General features: G+C 42.7%; 1 protein-coding gene across 50 annotated transcripts in view; it reads left to right on the plus strand.

The window, feature by feature from the left end:
• The window catches only part of SORBS1 (sorbin and SH3 domain containing 1), a 236,120-nt gene that overhangs the window by 35,017 nt on the left and 183,081 nt on the right, over positions 1-18,022 (plus strand). The window contains exon 1 of one of the 50 annotated variants that reach the window (XM_079135997.1): positions 15,405-16,911. The exons of the other annotated variants lie outside the window; for them this stretch is intronic. The gene's annotated coding sequence lies outside the window, so the exon portion shown is untranslated. Of the gene's footprint in view, positions 1-15,404; positions 16,912-18,022 lie in introns of those variants that run through there. 50 annotated transcript variants of the gene reach the window in all.

The raw sequence follows: 18,022 nt of genomic DNA on the forward strand, positions 1-18,022 counted from the left end.
TGAGGATGCAGTAGAGAAGCTAATAATTCTCTGATAGCTAGCCCTGGGAACAGTCTAGGATTCAGTTTTCAACCTGCAAGTTCTAGACAAATCTTAGGATGTAACCTTAATAAAATGGTGCATGCTATTTCTTTGCAGCCCAACCCGATTGGGTCAAATATTGCTTCCTTGTGCTGAAATCTTTCATATAACAAGAATGAATCCCTTTAAAAATGTTCAAGTACTCTGAGCGCAGTGGCTTATGCCTGTAATCTCAGCTATTTGGGAGGCTGATGCAGTAGGATGACAAGTTCAAGGCCAGTCTGGTTATGTAGCAAGACCTTGGTCTCAAAATGCACATAAAAAGGGCTGAGGGTATAGCCAAGTGGTAGAACACTTGCCTAGCATGCAGGAGACTCTGATCTCAGCATTCACCTGAAATAAATTAATAAATAAAGTAAAATAAAGAAATAAATATTAGGGCTGGGGATATAGCTCAGTTGGTAGAGTGCTTGCTGAGCCTGCACACGGCCCTGGGTTCAATCCCCAGCACCACCAAAAAGGAAAAAAAAAGAAAGAAATATTTAAAAAAATTCAAGTACAAAATTGTGAGGTAGTGTTTTGGGAGGTAAGTGACTTTATAGGAGTTGTAGAGAAAATGTTGACGTGTTTATTTCTGGCATGCAGGTTTCCCACCCCAGCATTTATTCACTTCAACCTGCCATATCCATATGCAGAAGCTGGGGAACCCAGAACTGGGACATTCCAAAATCCTGCCTCATTGCTCACCATACCACCAGAGAAAGAAGTGTAGTTGTTGGACAGTTGTAGGTCCTGCTTTTGGCACTGCCTCTTAACTCACCATGTTCTGTGGACAGTCTTTGAGCTTGGCTTTTATTCTTTATTAATTTGGGATGATTAAATGGGCCTCACAGGTATTGTAAGGGTTAATTGAACCTTACACGATATAAGCACCGGCCCAATAAACAGGTGCTCAGTACATCCTGGCTGCTATTATTCTTGTCCTGTTGTTAGTGCCAGCCTTGTAAATCGGCTCCTGTGTGTCCTGCAGGTGATCATGCAGAAAGAACTCTGGCCTGCATTTGTTATCAGTACTTTGCACAGGTACAAATGATTCTGAATAATGACATGAAGTTGGTGGTGTGTGGGGCACTGGTGAGGTTTGTGGTCCGACAACATAACAAAACATTTAGCCAAATTTTTCTCTTCAGAGATTGTTTTTCACCAAAGGCTTTCTGCAAGATTCCTGAAGGGTGAAATTCATGAATCATCAGGTGCTATAAGATTGGGTGGTGTTATGTTGAGGAAGGTGGTGTTGAACTGGGAAACATGCATATATTAAGTAGAGCCTTAAGAAATATGTTTACATAAAGGGAAATGAGAGGGAGAGGGGGTATGAAAAATGGTGGAACAAGACAGACATTATTACCCTATGTACATGTATGATTACATGAAAGGTATGAATCTACATTGTGTATAACCATAGAAACTGAAAGATGTACCCCATTTGTGTACAATGAATCAAAATGCAGTCTTTAAAAAAAATAAAAAAAGAACCCCCCTCAAAAAAAAAAAAAAAAGAAATATGTATTGATTGAATAGAAAGACTAAAGAGGAATAATCAACAAGAGGGAGAAGGAAAAGAAGGAAAGGAGGCACCTCTGGGTTGGGTCTTAGGACCCTGTCCAAGCTTCCTCACCCCACTCATCTCTCCAGCCTGTAAGTGCATGGGGGCCTGGCTCTGAGTTTTGCCTGCAAAACTTGCCTTCTTGAGTTAGAGAGAGATGACTTCATCCTTTTTCTGGTACACCCTCATTTTGATTTTCCACTACTCTCAGTTCCTGCTGAGTCCCAGATGCCATGATACTGGTGACAGAAACAGGATAAAATTAGGGGAGGAAGTTGTGTCCTTAAGCAGGAAGGCCTGGAAGGTGGAGTGGTTGGTTCAGAAGCCACCTGACCAAGGATGATGAAAGTCTTAGCCAGTCTATGTTCATCATCCTCTTAAGAGGAGAAAGTCATCTCTAAATTGGGGTTGATGTGTTCCTTCATTACACTGAGCAGCCCTGCTCTGTGCCCTTCACCTCTACCTGCTGCTAAATGTCACCTGTATCTGAAAGCATGGCAGGACCTTCCCTCCTTTTTCTCTATTCTTAACCCAACCCTGCTGTTTGAGGACTGAGGAGACAAAGGGTCAGGCAAAGGGGGCATCTTGATAGCTCAGAGGTCTGGCAATCGGTGTTTAGGAAACACTATCTCATTTTCAGGTGTAGGACCCATCTAGTAATTACTTTGAATTCGTGGTATGGAGAGAATGGGAGCCATTTTAATTGTGCTTTGTTTTTAGATATATTTAAACAGTAGAGTAGGTGGTGTCCAGAACACTCAAGTTAATGTATAAAAAGCACTTTAGAGCTCTTTTTGTAAAAATGTCCATTTTGACAAAATTTTCAGGGTGAAAGTTTATTTGTCTTAGTTTAGCTGCCTTTTCCCTAATTTGGAGATCCCTAGCTTTTTATCTAATAGATTAGATTTATTCTCAGCCTCACTGCATTCTTTTAAACCCCTCTATTTATTGCCAAGTTTTAGTAGTTTTTTCATGCCTCTTCAGCATGCAAGCTTAACACTGCCTTTATTTTTAAATCATTAAGATTTTTATTTCATAAATAAATGTCTATCATGTCATTTAATCTGAAAGGGCTTGTTTGCCTAGGTAGTATATTCAGGCACTTAGGGGCTTTTTGAAGAAGCTGGAAATGTCTTCAGATTCTGTGTCTGATATTTTATGTTGCTGTGGGTCTGCTTAACATTTGCCAGTTTGCTTTTCTTCTTTAGCAGGAGATCGGGTGATGACCTAGTCCGGTGGGTTTGTTAGGCTTTGTTTTGTCTTCGATGCTTAATGTTTAGGGTAGAATGCAGAACTCCCATTGGAGGAGGCAGGGAGGATGGAGAGAGCATGACCAAGGCCACGGGCAGCTTGAGTTGGGGTATCTTGACATGAGGCTTTCTCTTTACACCATTCCACTGTCTTTATTTTTCTTACTCTTGTTTGTTTCTCTTATTTCTTCCTACTCTCCTGTCCCTGAAATAGATTTTATATGTGCTGCTGGATTTAGTGCATCTAAGCTTATGATGAAGAAGAGGGATGGTCCTTCCATTCTCCCCTTCTGCTCTTCATTATAGTTCATGTTTTATTTTGAGGAATGTTTTACACAATGTTTTGGCCATTTCCTCTATGCTTGCCATGCGTGTCAAATTAGTGTGGGTTTTTCAGAATATGAAGGCTCAGGGTCATCCAGATACAGATGTCAGCTCTTTCGTGACTCCTGTTTTGGTGCTGGTTCAACAGGACAAGGGTATTGGGGTGATTGATTGAGATACTGTTGGTGGGAGCATTCACAGGAGCTGGTGGCATCTTGGCCCGCAGCTGTTGAAGCCCGGCCAGCACCAGTCTCCTTGACTGTGGCTCTGCCCATTGCTGACTCCGCGTTTTGGCTGTCGAGTTTTGGCTTCTGAAGTGTCATTTGTATTGGCCATTTAGTCTGTGCTATTCCACAGCCTTTTCATCATAAGAATCATACAACTTGAACATTTTTGACCTTGTAAGGCTTTGTAGAAGAGACTGTAAATTCCAGATCTCTCTGTACAACAGTTCAGGGACTGAAGCTAGGGAGAATCTGTTACTTGGACGGCCTTAGCCTCCAAAAGCTGCCCCTGCATTTGGTCTTGGACATATGTTGAACACATCCCAGAGGGGCTTGTGCTGCGTGGAAGACTGCTGATGAACCCAAGGGAGACTTAGGGACAGATACCTGCTTCTTCCCCAACATAGTATATTTTTTCAATTTTCTGCTGCACAAAGGAAGGTTTGGGTTTATCTAAATAAATGTGTACAGTCTCCTTTCTCCTGTTGTTTATCTTTTGCTCATCCCAAGTCGGTTTCAGGGGGCCTACTAGACAAGTTGCTGGACTCGGTCCTTTCAAGAAAGCTTAGAACCTCTAACCTCCAGTTTGGATGAGAAAGAGCTAAGCAGCACCATGGCTGGGTCCTGGGCCAGGCAGATGTGGTTTCTTGATTTGACTGGCAGGTTTTTTTCTGGGCCCAATAGCACTGAGTTTCCTCTCTAATGGTGATGGTCCATTCTTACCTTACTGGAAAGCTTCTTTGGAGTCCTGGATAGTGAATTGACTTATCCTGGGTCACATGTTAGTGGAAGAACCAGAGCTAGAATAGTATTTCCTCTCTGCAGTGTGTTTTATACCTAGTTGCATCCACTCTCCAGGTCCTCTACCTCCTTCACAGAGTATGGAGAAACTTATGCCCAATTTGGGGATAAGTAACTGAATGTGACCAAGTGCACATACTTTGCAACTTGAGAATTGGGCTCTCGTTCTGACTCTGCTACTTATTAGCTATTTGATCATGAGCATGTTCCTAACCTCCCTGACTCAGTTTCCTCATCTGTAATATGGTGACCGTACCCATCTCATTGGGCTTTGAGGATCACCCAAGACTGTTCCTAGTGCATGTAGACACTCAGTAACTTGAGGCTGGAAGCATTAATTTCCATGCTTGCTGCAGAGTTGCAGCTATGTTGAGGCTGGAGTTGAGTTGTCCCTCCTTTTTGATACTGCACAGAGAGAGCTGCAACAAATTCAAACCTGTCTGGATTCCTGCACTATCTTCATTTCATTCAGCACATGTCCCGTGAGTAGACCAAGGCCTAGAGGGATACATACCATTGGAAGAGAATGCCTGAGGGTTTAACAATAATTTATAATAATAATCAGTCATTTTTGGCTCGGTGATATGGCAGAGGCATATTGAATTTATTACAGGAAAAAAGGGTTGTATGTTTCTGCAGGTAGCCCTCACAGATCTCTAACTGTGTTATCTGCACGTATGTGCAACCAGCTGCATGGGACATCCTCTTCCCCTTACCCATCCCTGCCCATCTGTTCTGATGTGATTCATTCTATGTTTTTGAGTGCCTACTATGTTCCAGGCACAGGGCAGAGTGCCAGAGAAGAACACATTGGGCAAAAAAGAGCTGGGCCTTGACTTCATGGAGCTTGTGGGTTGTAGGGAAGATAAACATTAAGCAAATAAGGGTACAATTAGAATCAGTGTAAGGCTATGAAGTGGAGGTACTTGGAGCTACTTAAGCATCTACTAGAGAGATTTGACTCAGTCTGGGAGGCCAAGGAAGTTTCCCAAAGATATGGCAGTTGAGCTTATAACTGAAGGAAGGCCAAAGGGGAGTGAGAGGGTGATGGCAAGACCTGACCTCTTGTACTGCAGCCGAGCCCACTACCCTGCCTCCTTTTCCTTGGTCTTTTTGGAAGCAGTTAGTTCTATAGTCAATAATTTCAAATATATGCTATTAAAAAATATGCTTTCCAGAGCAAAAATAAAGTGTGGCTACTACTTTAGGAGTTAAACAGCGTACGCTACGATCATTTCTTGGTTGTCTGCTGTGTTCCATACGCTAGGTACATTGTCATTTAAACTATGCTACAAGATATTATGATTTCTGGGTGAAGAAATCGAGGCTCAGAGAAGCTAAGTGACTTGGGCTTTTGTCTCATGTCGTTTAATAAGTAGAAAGCTGGGATTTGAACACTTTGAATCACTGCCAAACAGACTCAGGTCCTTCTGCCTCCCCTTCTCATGGAGAGATGTTTGTAGCTTGTCTTGGGGATCCAGCCACTATCTCCATTTCATGTCCATGGGAAAATGCAATGTGAATTCCAGCCCTCCAATTATAAATGAACTTTTGACTCTTGGCCTGTTTATCAGTTGAGTCCTGTTGTCTTAATTCTGTGTATGTCAGGTCAGCATTGAGACTGTCTCTTGGTGGTTTTAAATCGCCTTTTCAGTTCAACTCCACAATTAATGGAAGGTGGTCTAAAAAATAGTCACTTGAGGTAGTAACAATGGACCAGATAGAAAGAAAGTGAATTTGATTCCTGCTGCCAGCAGCATCCCTGTGGGCTGTGGAGAAAAGAAATTGGTGTGGGCTGGTAACTTTTAATTACTTGAAGTAATTAAGTCTCTTATGGTGGTGTGGTTTGTCAGTAAGTGCGCTCTGGGTGGAGGTAATCTGTACCAATCATTTCATCTCTCAGAGCCCCAATCTTGTTATCTGCAAAATGGAGTAAAAATGTTGGTTGAGCCATCTCAGCAATGCTCTGAGATTCAAGTGAATCATAAAGCATTAGGACTAGGAGAGGGATCTCTAAAATAATATATTTGAGAGCATTTCTGTAGGTCTGGGAAAAGGATGCTGCTTTTGTTCATTTACCATCATGAGTCATATTATTAATACCATAAGACACTGGTTCTCAAATTTCAGCTGCATCAGAATCACCTGGAAAGCTTGTGAGACACAGGTTCTAGTCTCCTCCTCCAGAGTTTCTGGTCAATGGATCTGGGATATTTCCAATGAGCGATCAGGTCCTGCTGATGCTGCTGGGCTGGTGACCACACTTGTAGAAGTACTGGCACACACCACCTGGAGGTGGAGACTCTTGGTCTAGCCACAACCTCAGACATTGAGAGGAACAAGTGAAACCCACCGACCCATGGAGTCCAGGGAATGTAGATGTCAGATATCAGTTACAGAACTGAGTGGGCCTTGGTGATCCCAGGTTAGAGTGGAGTGGTGGCAGCTTGGCTGCTCTTTTGGATCCCTGAGGCCTTGGAATGGCCCCTCGCAGTCAACCTTTTTCTGGGCTGTGGGCAGAAGGTTCTCCTACTGGGTGCTTCAGGCTGAACTTGGGCAGACCCACCCATACTGGTGAACTCCTTCATTCTTGTAGCTGATTCAGATTTATCCAAACTCAAGTCCTCTCTGGCTTCCATAAAATAATCACCTTTTCTATTATTTGCCTTAGCTATAGTGAGGGAGAATTTCCCTGTGGGGAAGGGTGGCTGATCATCATATTTTGTCTTATCCTAAGAGATTTCTTCTGAATTGCTTCAGCCTCTCTCCTCTGCTTCCCCAACCATGTGTGTTTTCTGCTTGAATCTCTTTCCGAATTGGGAGACCCAGTCTTTTCCTTAATCATCCCCATTTCCGAAGAAGACTGGCTGGAACAGCCTTGTATCGATTCTCACACTATGGGATCATATTGAGTGGCTTACTAAAGGCTCTGATTCCATGGTCATACTCTAAAGGATTTTGATTTCTCAGGTCTGGAGAGATCTCAGAGATTCTGATAACAGGGGTCTGAAAATCAACATTTAGGGAGGTAACCAAAGAGAATTTCACTTGCTTTTCCATCTGTTGACATGTGATTGGTATCACTTTTGCTCCAGCCACAGAGAACCCCTGCTTGGACATCTGTCTTCCTTAGAGTTTGTACCTGAGATTCTGTATTCCACACCTAAGAGACACAAAGTTGTGGTCTAGAAGGGGTTTGCTTAATGGTTGCTTTCTTGGTCAGCCAGCCTCAGGGGTTCCATTATGGCCTCTAAAAAGGTCTTTTAAAACCTGGAGTATTTCCCTTCAATATTTTCCTTGTACAAACTCCTCTTCTGCCTCAAGGCTCAGTATGATTCTGAAGTCAGTGACCTTAGTAGCTCACACTTAATCCATTCTCACAGTTCTTGGTGATAATGGGCTTTTGGTTTTTATTTGACTTTGTATGACTATTTAGCTTCCATTAGGCTGATTTTTGTCTCCTGAAATTGTGTTGTAAGCGTCAAGGAGGTTATGGAAGCTTTAACAAAAGTAGACCAGCACCAGGAAGGGAGCTGGTGAAACAACTACCCCACTGCCTCAGTGGGTGGCAGGGGCTGCTGGTTCTGCTAGAGTGAGTTCTACTGAGGTGCTAGGCCTATACATATTTTATCAATGATGATGGATAGCTTGGTTCACTGTGATATTTCTAGGAGATCAAATGACCTCCATTTGACTCCTGTGTAGATTTCAAAACCAAGGATTTGTAGCCTCCACTATATGTCTTAGGTGGAAAGAAATTTTAAATTTGAATTTGAAATTTGACCACGTGCCATCAGTGATTCTTTCAAGGGGACCCCAGGCAAGTCTGGGTCCTCACTGAAACTGAATTTTAACCAAAAGTAGACCAGCACCAGGTAGGGAGCTGGTCAGCTACTGCACTTCATCAGTGAGTGGCAGAGGGTGCTGGCTCTGGCAGAGTGAGTGGGGCATCAACCATGGTAACAGGTTGCCGTAAGATTAGCTGAGTGTGTGTGTGAGAGTTTGTGTGGTGAGAGAGACAGAAAAAAGATTCTTATTTCAGACAGTGTTCTTCCAAGGACATATTCTTCCCCCCTTAAATGTTTCTTTTTCTACATAATAGTCAATGTTCAAGATTGTGTTGAAAAAAGGCAAAAAATTAGGAAATAATCCAAGAGCCCAATATTCAAAAGGACCTGGGCAAACTCTCAGCATATTTTGTAAATGGCTTTCTAGCCTGGTTTGCTCTGTGGTGGCGTGCCAGGTCTGTCCAGTAAGAATGCCACTTACTTTGCCTATTCTCTGCCCTTAGTCCAAAGTAGCTTCTTACTTCATTTTAGTCCTTCTGAATTTTCATTGCCTACCACATTTGGGCAGCTCATTTTAAAGTGAGAACATGGTATCAGTACAGGCTCAAAGATGGTTAGCGTTGCAAGAGCCCTTTTGAAATGCTTCTTTCTGGCTCATGAAGAATGTGCAGTTCTTTGGTGTCAGGGTCCTAAGCTCAGGTGTCCCACATCTGAATTTAATTTTCTTCTCCTTGCCCTGTGCTGCCATGACAAAGATCCTGACTTCCCTCTGCTCTTGCGCTCTGCTGTGCTGAGGTGTGGCCAGCAGAGAGAAAAGGACTTCTAGGGGCCAATGTGAACGGAACAATGTAAGTACAAGGAGACTGATAAGGAAGGAGGTGTTGTTCAGACTGCATTTTAAAATGGGTTGGGCATCACACTGGCTGTGAAAACATTATCAAAAATCTGCAAAATCAACACTCTTTCTTCCTGGTAAACATGAGCGGCTCGGCAGCTGCACCTCCCTCCAGCATGTTTGGCCAACTGCTGTTCAGGACACTGTGCCTCCTCTGAGGCTTATATGGGTACTGACTGAAGCCAGGGTTGGCATTCCTGCCTTTTGCTGGATGGAACAGGGTGTTGCAGTGTTCTTCAAAGCTGTGCTAGTTCAGGGTGCAGTTGAACTTAATTTAACTTACACCCATCCATGTGGGGGGACACGTGCCCTTTGCCCTGGCCCCACATCCCTGGTCAGGTTTCACTCAAGTCAACATCCAGTGGAGGCAGAGGAACTGACCCCTAGTTAAGGCAAAGGTGTTCCATGGGTGGTTTCTTCCCACCAGAATCCTCACCCTCATCATCACCCTATAACCTCTGTTATTCAAGCAAATGTGTTTGTTTCAAAGAATCAGCCCACACACAGGTTTGAAGCAAGTCCAAAAGGAACATTTGCCACTGTGTAAAAAACTCATCTCCTTTTACTGCTGTTTGAAAACTGTCCTCCTCTCTGCCCCAGTTGCCTCCATCATTTGTAGAAAACTTACTGTTTGGAAGTTCATTGGTTTGTTTCTCTGAACTGACTTTCTTGAGGAAGTACTTGGGGATGGTTGAATGACCTCTTTTGTGCTTTCATTTCTTCTTTTCTTTTCATGTGTCTTCACAAGGGGATGGCAGGGGAGGGGTTCCAGTAAGAGTGCCGCAGGATCCTCCAGTGTAAGTTCCTGGAGTACGAGCCATGCCAAAAGAATCGCAATCCTTTATTGACCTGGACTCTGGGTCATGCTGTAGACATAGCACCACGTGTGCCGATTTCTCTGGGTGTCAGCCTGTGGCTGAAGTGGGACATGGAGCCTGAATGACAAGGCTGCAGGTAGCTTCACTGCTGTCTGAATTTCCAGGTCAGATTTATATCTTCTAGGTGGGAGGCCTCCCGTGGCTGACCTAGGATTGTGCCTAGGCCTGTCCGAGTCAATATTTTTGATGAGACACTTTGGAGCTCCGGAAGGTAGCCATGTGAAATGCACAGATCTCTCAGAGCTGGGGGAGAGAGCTTATGCTTCAAAGCATCATCGGAACCAAAAAAGCTCTTGTAAGAAGTGTCTGGCATCAGGGTTATGAAAAAAAATCCTATATGTATAGGATGGGGTGACCTGATTTAAAAAGAAACTCTTGTGAAAAGAGACTCAGGCATTTGGGATGGTCAGAAAAGGAGGTAGACCCATCTCAGAGGGATGAGGAATAGGTGGTTCTTTGACTGGGTGCCCTGACGGTTTGGGGTTTCCTTCTGGAGCTATTGACTGCTCCACATGGGGTGAGGCTGGGCTGGTACCCCAGGAGGGGAGTAAGTTGGCTCAGGTAGCCCTGTTACTGTCCCTCTAGAAGACCACCACCTCTCCATGCAGAACCTCTTCCAGGTCTAGCTGGCTTCCCCAGGCAGGTGTTAGGGCTCTTTTTTTCTGAGGGATTCTTACTCAGGCCCTTGACCCAAGGGATGCAGCTGCCTTTCACATTAAATGACAACAACAGCAAGAACAAAACCAAGTAAAAAACAAGGCAGCAACATGGGCTGTAGAAAATGGACAAGTGAAAAGCTTTGTGTTCTAGTTTTAAACTTAAATACAAGGAATATCCAGTTCATTCTGCAAATGTAAAAAGCGATAAGGATATGATATCAGTTCCACATTGTGTCAAGTTAGAATGGCAGGACAAAGAAGGGTACCTGGGGAGAGCGGTGACTAAAACAGGAAACTGTGATATATGGAAAGGATAGCTCGTGGGGTGCATGTGGAGGAGCAGAAAGGCGTAGGGGATGAGAAAGCAAAGGAAGACTTGCCCAGGGAGAGAGTCAGAAAACAGCACAGTTGGGAGGAAAACCAGTGTACAGTAAGGGCCTCCCCCATTGCTGAAATTTATGTATAGGAATTTTGAAAAAGTCATGCCATCACTTTGCTGAAAGTGGTTTTTGCTTTTGTTTTGTAAATGTACCATGTAGTCACAATATGATGACTTGACATGCCTATCTTTATAGAATGAATACTTGACATTGACTAATGGTATAGGAAGTAAAGACCTGAGTTATTTAATACTCTTCAAAATATTTCCTTTCCCACCATAACAAAGCAAAATCTTATCGTCATTGGATAAGTCCAAAGAGTCTAAGAAAATCATCTGTATTGATATATGAATATACCTGTCCATGAATATAGAAAAGGAAATACCTCCGAGTTATTCAGTGGTTGTTTCTGGGTGATGATTTTGTGACTGTTTTCCTCTTTTATTCTTTTTTGTGGAGGGGGTGTATTTTCTAATTTTTTTAACAATGGAAAATATTACTTTAATTGAGAAAATAGTTACTAAATAATAATGCTCTAGTTGGAAAATAGGAAAAAACAGTTTTAAATTTCATGTACCTAAATGTTATTTATTTTTCATGGCTGAAGTTTGGAAAAACGTGCCTTTGGGATATGTTTCTTGTTTTAAAAGGTTTTTTCTCAAAGTTATACAAATATGTAGTTTCAAGAACCAAATCCTCTGCAGGACTGCAATCTCCCATCTCCTCAACTTTAAACCCTGCTTTTCCATTCACATCGACTTTAAAATAGTAACTGATTCTTTTGGTATTGACTTCCATATTTTTAAATAACTTGCATGTTTTGCTACTTTTGGGTCATTATTTATTGACCTCTCACCATGTAGGATGGGGATTTAGTTTTCTTCCTCCTCCTCTTCCTCCCCAACTACCTCCCCACTTTGTTTTTGGAGGAAGAAAAATTCTGTCTAACTTCTATAAAGTCAAGGGTGTCACGCCTTGTCCGAGGCAAACAAGGTTTCCTTATGTGGAGCAACATGCACAGCCTTTGACTTTTTGAGCTCTGGCCAGTATGACTTTTAAAGTCTGGTCCAAAACTCCTTAGTAGTAGGTTTGAATTGGGCCATGTGTTGTTACTAGCTGCACAGATCAGACAGAGCCAAGGGCCTGTCCCGTCTGCATTAGTATCTCCTGGAGGTTGCTTTTTGGACCAAATTACATATATGAACTTATTTTTATGATCCTTGATTTTTATCATGAAAATAGAGTATAAAGAAAATATAGCACCCTAGTTAAGTGTTTTCGGAACTTTGGTTTCCTTGGGGATCCTAGAAGGCATCTTCATTGAGCCCTCAGCTCCAGGACACTCAAGGAGACATCTTCTGTCTGGGAATGGTGGTGCACTCCTGTAATCCCAGCATCTCGGGAGCCTGAGGCAGGAGGATCACAAGTTTGAGGCCAGCTTCGCAATTTAGTGAGACCTTGTCTCAAAGTAAAATAATAATGAGGATGATGATGGTGATGGTGGCGGTGGCTGGGGATGTAGCTCTGGTTCAATTCCCAGTACTGAAAAACACACCCCAAAAACCTAAACAAACAAACAAACAAACAAACCAAGGCTTCTGTTTATATTTAACTGGTGGTGTCCAGGATTTGTGGCAGTAGGAAGATGCTTGTGTCCTGGGGACCCTGTTGGGATTTGTATGCAGTCCTAAAAGTGCCACCTTTTCTAGAAGGGCTTCTGCAGTCCAGTCTCTGGGATAAAGCACGTGGAAGTGATCGAGTGTCCATAGTTTCACTTTGTTCCCAGCCATGGCCCCCGCTCCCAGCCCCCACCCCACCTCTGAATTCTTTGTTCATTTCCATAGGCCATTCCTCCAGGCTTATCCTGTTTCCTCTAGGCTTGTGACTTCCACCTCCTGCCTTTTGCCTGTCTATTTATGGCCCTTCTGAGTTCTGGAGAAGAAAGACTTCAGTGGGACTTATGTCAGGGCTCTTACTATCTTCCTCATTAATGAGGAATGAGGGAATGCAACGGGGCAGTGCCCTCGTGGCTTCCCCTGACAGAAACTTGAAACCTGTGAATCTTAAAGCTGGAAGGGCACTTGGAAGCCACAGCGTTTGTATAGCTCCGTTTGCATGCCTCTGGCAGAGAGGAGCTTATTCTCTGAAGCCACTCTATCCAATGTCAGATGGCTCTTCTTGGAAAGTTCTTTCCTGTGGCACTGACATGTTTTCTGGGACTTTCATCCACTTAAGAAGGATGAGAGCATCGTTGAAGGTGCATTTTGACCAACTAGTTAACAAATTACTCTTCCCGTTGTTCTGGCATAAGTGATATAAAGTGAAGTAATAGATGCACTTGGTGGAAAGTAGCCGACACTGTACTATACACAGCAGGAAATATCAGGAAACGTTCTGGATGGACTTTCTTGCCTAGGTTAAGTCTGATTTGAATTTTCACCAGGGTTTATTTACCTTGTTAGTCTGACTATGAACTTTGAGCATTGTATTAGTCGAGAACATTGCAGGAAAAATTTTAGGAAATAGTTTCCTGGATCTTTATGCAATATTGAAAAGTACCGTAGTTAGCCTTTATTTCACAAAAAGTGTCAAATAGTTATAAGAATAGTCTGGGCCACCAGCTGTTTTGATTTAGGTGTCCTTTTATTTCTTTGTGTCCCATTTTGTTTTATATATCTTCTCATATGTGAGGGTTGGGTTTTAAATTTTTTAGAAGAAAAATATTAATCAAGAATACCTACAATAACTTTAATATGAAATTCTGAAGTCAAATGCTAAATTACCTATACATTTTAGTAATTGAGATCTTCCAGGAGGAGGAGTGCATATTTCATGCCAGAAAGGTTCTTGTTCTTTTGGATGGAGGGATAGCATAATAGTTAAGAGCAGGCTCTTAGGGTGGTGGCTCACTTGTGATCCCAGAGCTACCCATCCCTCACTACTAAGTACCTGTAGCCTACCCCAAGTTCCCACCCTCTGTGTAGATATGGCTGGGGAGGGAATGAGTTTTGTAAATACCAGCAATACGTATCTTCCAAGTGTGTATTTGAGTTGTAGTAAGAATGAGCCTAACATTCAATTATTTCTATTGATTGATTGATTGATTGGACAAACCAGGGATTGAACTCCGGGGCACTCAAGCACTGAGCCACATCTCCAGCCCTATTTCATATTTTATTTAGAAACAGGGTCTCACTGAGTAGCTTAGCGCCTCGCTTTTCCTGAGTCTGGCTTTGAACTCGCCATCCTCCTGGCTCAGCCTCCTGAGCCACTGGGATTACAGACGTGCACCACTGTGCCTGGCAATATTCAATTATTATGTGTTTTCCCACCTGCCCTAGAATTTCTCTTCTGTTTTCCCTAACATCCTGTGACTCCTTTTGGAAAAATCCCTGAGGTACAGTTTGTTGAAACTGGTCAGCAAATTATTCTTCCCATTGCTCTGGCATAAGCGGTATTGGAAATGGTTTTATGAGGCAACTGTAAAAGGAGCTGGTATAAACTTGGATTTTCTAAGCCCTGAATGTGTTGCCAGAGAGGTACAGTTTTATTTTTATTTTTCATTATGATTTTGATTTATTCGAGTCTGATAGGATGGTATCAGTGACATGAGGAATAATTAAAGTATCTTTTGAAATTCTATCCTGGAACACTACCAGGAACTGAACCAGATTGGTGCCAAGAAACACATCGTAGGTTTTGGGTTTTAAAAAATATTTTTAAAAATGCTTGTTTGAAATGCTAGACTTTTTGATACTCAAAGAGCATTGTTTTAGTGGGTAGGGTTCTTTTTTGATCCTCTAAGTTAAACTTAGCTCAGGGGAGGCCACAATGACTATCCTGTATTGAGAGTTTATGAGGCTGCTGAGAGGCAAGACCCACAAACATGTATGTGTGTGCATGTGTGGGTGGGTATGTGCATGTGTGTGCACGTGTTTGTATTGTCTCCTTTTTGCTGGTCAGTTCTAAACTTTTCCTGACTCTTATGGCTTTTACTCAATCATCAGAAATCATTACCGTTTTTAGATATTAATTCTTTACAAATGATTTAGGGAGGGAAGTGGCAGAAGAGAGATTGGCAACAGTAAATCATCATGTTAACATTGATTAACGTATTAGTGTGATTCTTCTGATGCTTCCTTTATTTCCCCAGCTTCCTATGATGAAGCTGTACTTTATATTAGAGAAAATTATTTGGAAAAGAGCATGGTTGCTTTTAGATTCATTCTCAGACTGTCAAAGGGATAACGAGGTGGAGAGTACAGGAGTGCTAACAGATGGGTGCTTAGGGACATTGGGACCCAGGGCTGCCATGGGAACTATGTCTCCAACCTTTTTGCCATCAAAGATGTCCTTCTTGTGTTGCTATTTTTATACTTATTTATTTTTCTTCTAAATATCTTTGCTTTGACAGATTTCATGTATCTCAACAATGTGTTTATCAAGTAATAATATATTCTTCTTTGTTGTTCAATCAAAAATAGTCCTTTTTTTTTTTTCCTTCCAGTTCTGGGGATTGAACTCAGGGGTACTTTGCCACTGAGCTACATTCCTAGCCTGTTTTATTTTATCTTAAGACAGTCTTGCTACGTTGCTACGTTGCCCCAGTATGGCCTTGAACTTGCCATCCTCCTGTCTTAGACTCCAAAGTTGCTGGGATTATAGGTATGCACCACTGCACCTGACCAAAGCTAGCCTTAAGTGCCTATTAGAGTTATCTGGGTTACTTTATGGAGTTGATGCTACAGCTGGGAGTAAAGTCACGATGTTTGCATTGGCCCTTGTGTTAGGCACTCATCAATCTCATTGCTGCCCATGTGGAGCTTCCCAGGACCGGGACCCAGGTTTAAGGTTCTGTGGTTAGAGCTGTATTTTGGACCCAGGGTCCATTCCTTCTGATGCTAGTGTTTCTCCCCACAAACCTGCCTTGATTTTGTTTTTAATGTATTAGTGTCTAAACAACCTAAAAGTGAATAATACGTTGTCTTTGTGACTTTGCAAGCCTTTGTCTACTTCATCCTTCAGCATCCTCATAATCACCGCAGTGGTAATAATAGTTGGCATTAATCAAGTGCACTTTTGTGCTAGATACTGTGTTAGATGTCTCTACTGATTGTCTTATTTCATCCCCTCAACTCTCTGTGACAGAGCCATTAATTAACTCCTCCTTATTTATTGATAGGGAAACTGAGACTTGGGATGTTGAATAATTTTTCAAAGATATTGAGGTCAGAAAGCAGCAAAGCCAGGATTTTATTGCTTCCTTTTATACCTTGTATACCTTTTCCTTCTGATCCTTTCCCTCCTTACTCAGCTTTTTCCAGACCAGGACCTCTGAATCATCTTTATATAGCAACCCATCCTCTTTGTGTACCTCTGCATTTAGTCAACTCTTCTTCACAGTTCTTTAGCAGGAAAGGTAGTGTGACATCTGGAAGTGAGGGGCTGGCTGGGGTGCCACTGGCTTCCCCTCCCACACTCTTGCCTACCTGGGTGGGAGTGAGTTGCTCCTGAGTGTGTGGGAACTGGACTTGAGATGTGGGTCTCTCTAATTTCCCACTCATAGACTGAATCTTCAGTGTTCCAGGGAGTATTTCTCAGCCACAGAAACAACCCTGTACTGCCTCTGCGCAGTTGATCAGAATGCTTTTTCTTCTGCCCCGTAAGAGTAGGGGACATAGAGAACCTCAAGGGCCTTTTGAAGAGGTAAGAAAGCTAGAGCAGTTGCTTCCTGTCCCACTGGACTGCCTCAGATCCATGCCAGGGATAGGGTGCAGAGTAGGGATTTGTAATTTTAATTACATGAATTAAGGGTCATGAACTACTCTGATATCTGAGAAAAGCTTTGACTCTTTTCCCCAGAAAAATGATGGTGATAGTAATTAACATTTGTGTTACAGGAATCATGCTGTGTGCTTACATGTGTTACTACCTCTTTTAATCCTCTTCATAACCCAATGAAATAAAGGTACTGTTGTTATTCCTTTTCAACAGATGAGAAAACTGAGGCATCGATGGTAACAGACTTGCCCATGGATGCATACAAACGCTGAAGTCCTTGCATATGACTCCAGCTGGACCCCAGGTTAAGATCTTCATTTCTAGAGCATGAACCACCCCCTGCATGGCTTAGAGACAGGAATTTGTATATGTAACAGGAAAGCAGGTGATATCAACTCCCTGGCTGGTAATCAACTTGCTTGTTAAGGTGGTAGAGAAAGGAAAAGCTGCTTTGGGCTTCCCTTTTCGGAATTCTCCCCCATCTACTTGGATGAGTTAGGCAAGTTTATGTGGCAGTTTCTATGTGTTTACATCTTGTGAGAATCCCATACAGTGACCTAATTGGCATTTACTGTTAGGTGGAGAGTCAGACAATCTGGGCTTCTCTCTTGGCTCTGCCTTTGCCAAGCCTTGTGACTTTGGGAGTCAGTCAGAATCTGAGCCTGCCTGCTTGTTTGCAAACCAGGAAGAATGAACTGCAACCTTCATTAGGAGGAGGAGGTTCTCACCACAGTGAGCAGAAGTCAGTGTCCTTAATGTGTCTTCACACAGTGCTATTAAGATAAAGGGGTCCAGAAGCTGACTTGAGATCCCTGCCCTAGAGTGACAACTGCACTTTGCAGCTGCAGTGAATATTTTCTTGGACCTATAATCAGTGTCAGTAATAATTTAGATTTTGGTATAGTTTGTATTCCTTCTTCTGTCTGCCCTTTTCTTACCTGTCTGTGATCCCCATAGTAGGTATCTTTAAAATCATAGAGCCATGGAATATCAGTGCTGGAAAAGGACTCAGATCTCCTATAGCCAGTCCTCTAATTTTGTAGAAATGGAAATAGGCTCAGAGAGGAGGAAGAACTTTCCCACAACCCCACAGCAAATCCGTAGCAAGGCCAGGATTCAGGGTAGCATTCTTTCTTTTTCTGGGAGTGGTAGCATTCTTTCTATTGTGCCATCTGGCTGTCCTTTATCTCTTCTGTTAGCTCCCTCTACTACCAGATGCAGCTCTTTTTACCTTATATGGCTCTCATCCTGCCTGCTTGCTTCCTGAAAGTACAGGCTGGGTCTTCTTCACTGGTTTCTCCCTCTTCCTCCTCACTGCTTCCAGCATCCCTCAGTTCATGGTGAATGAAGGAATGAACCCATTTGTCAGAGCTGTCTCCAAAGTACTTAGTGGTGTCAGACCCACAGTCTCTCAC

This window comes from Sciurus vulgaris, assembly GCF_902686455.1.
Source record: "Sciurus vulgaris genome assembly, chromosome: 4".
In the NCBI taxonomy this organism is placed as follows: Eukaryota; Metazoa; Chordata; class Mammalia; order Rodentia; family Sciuridae; genus Sciurus; species Sciurus vulgaris.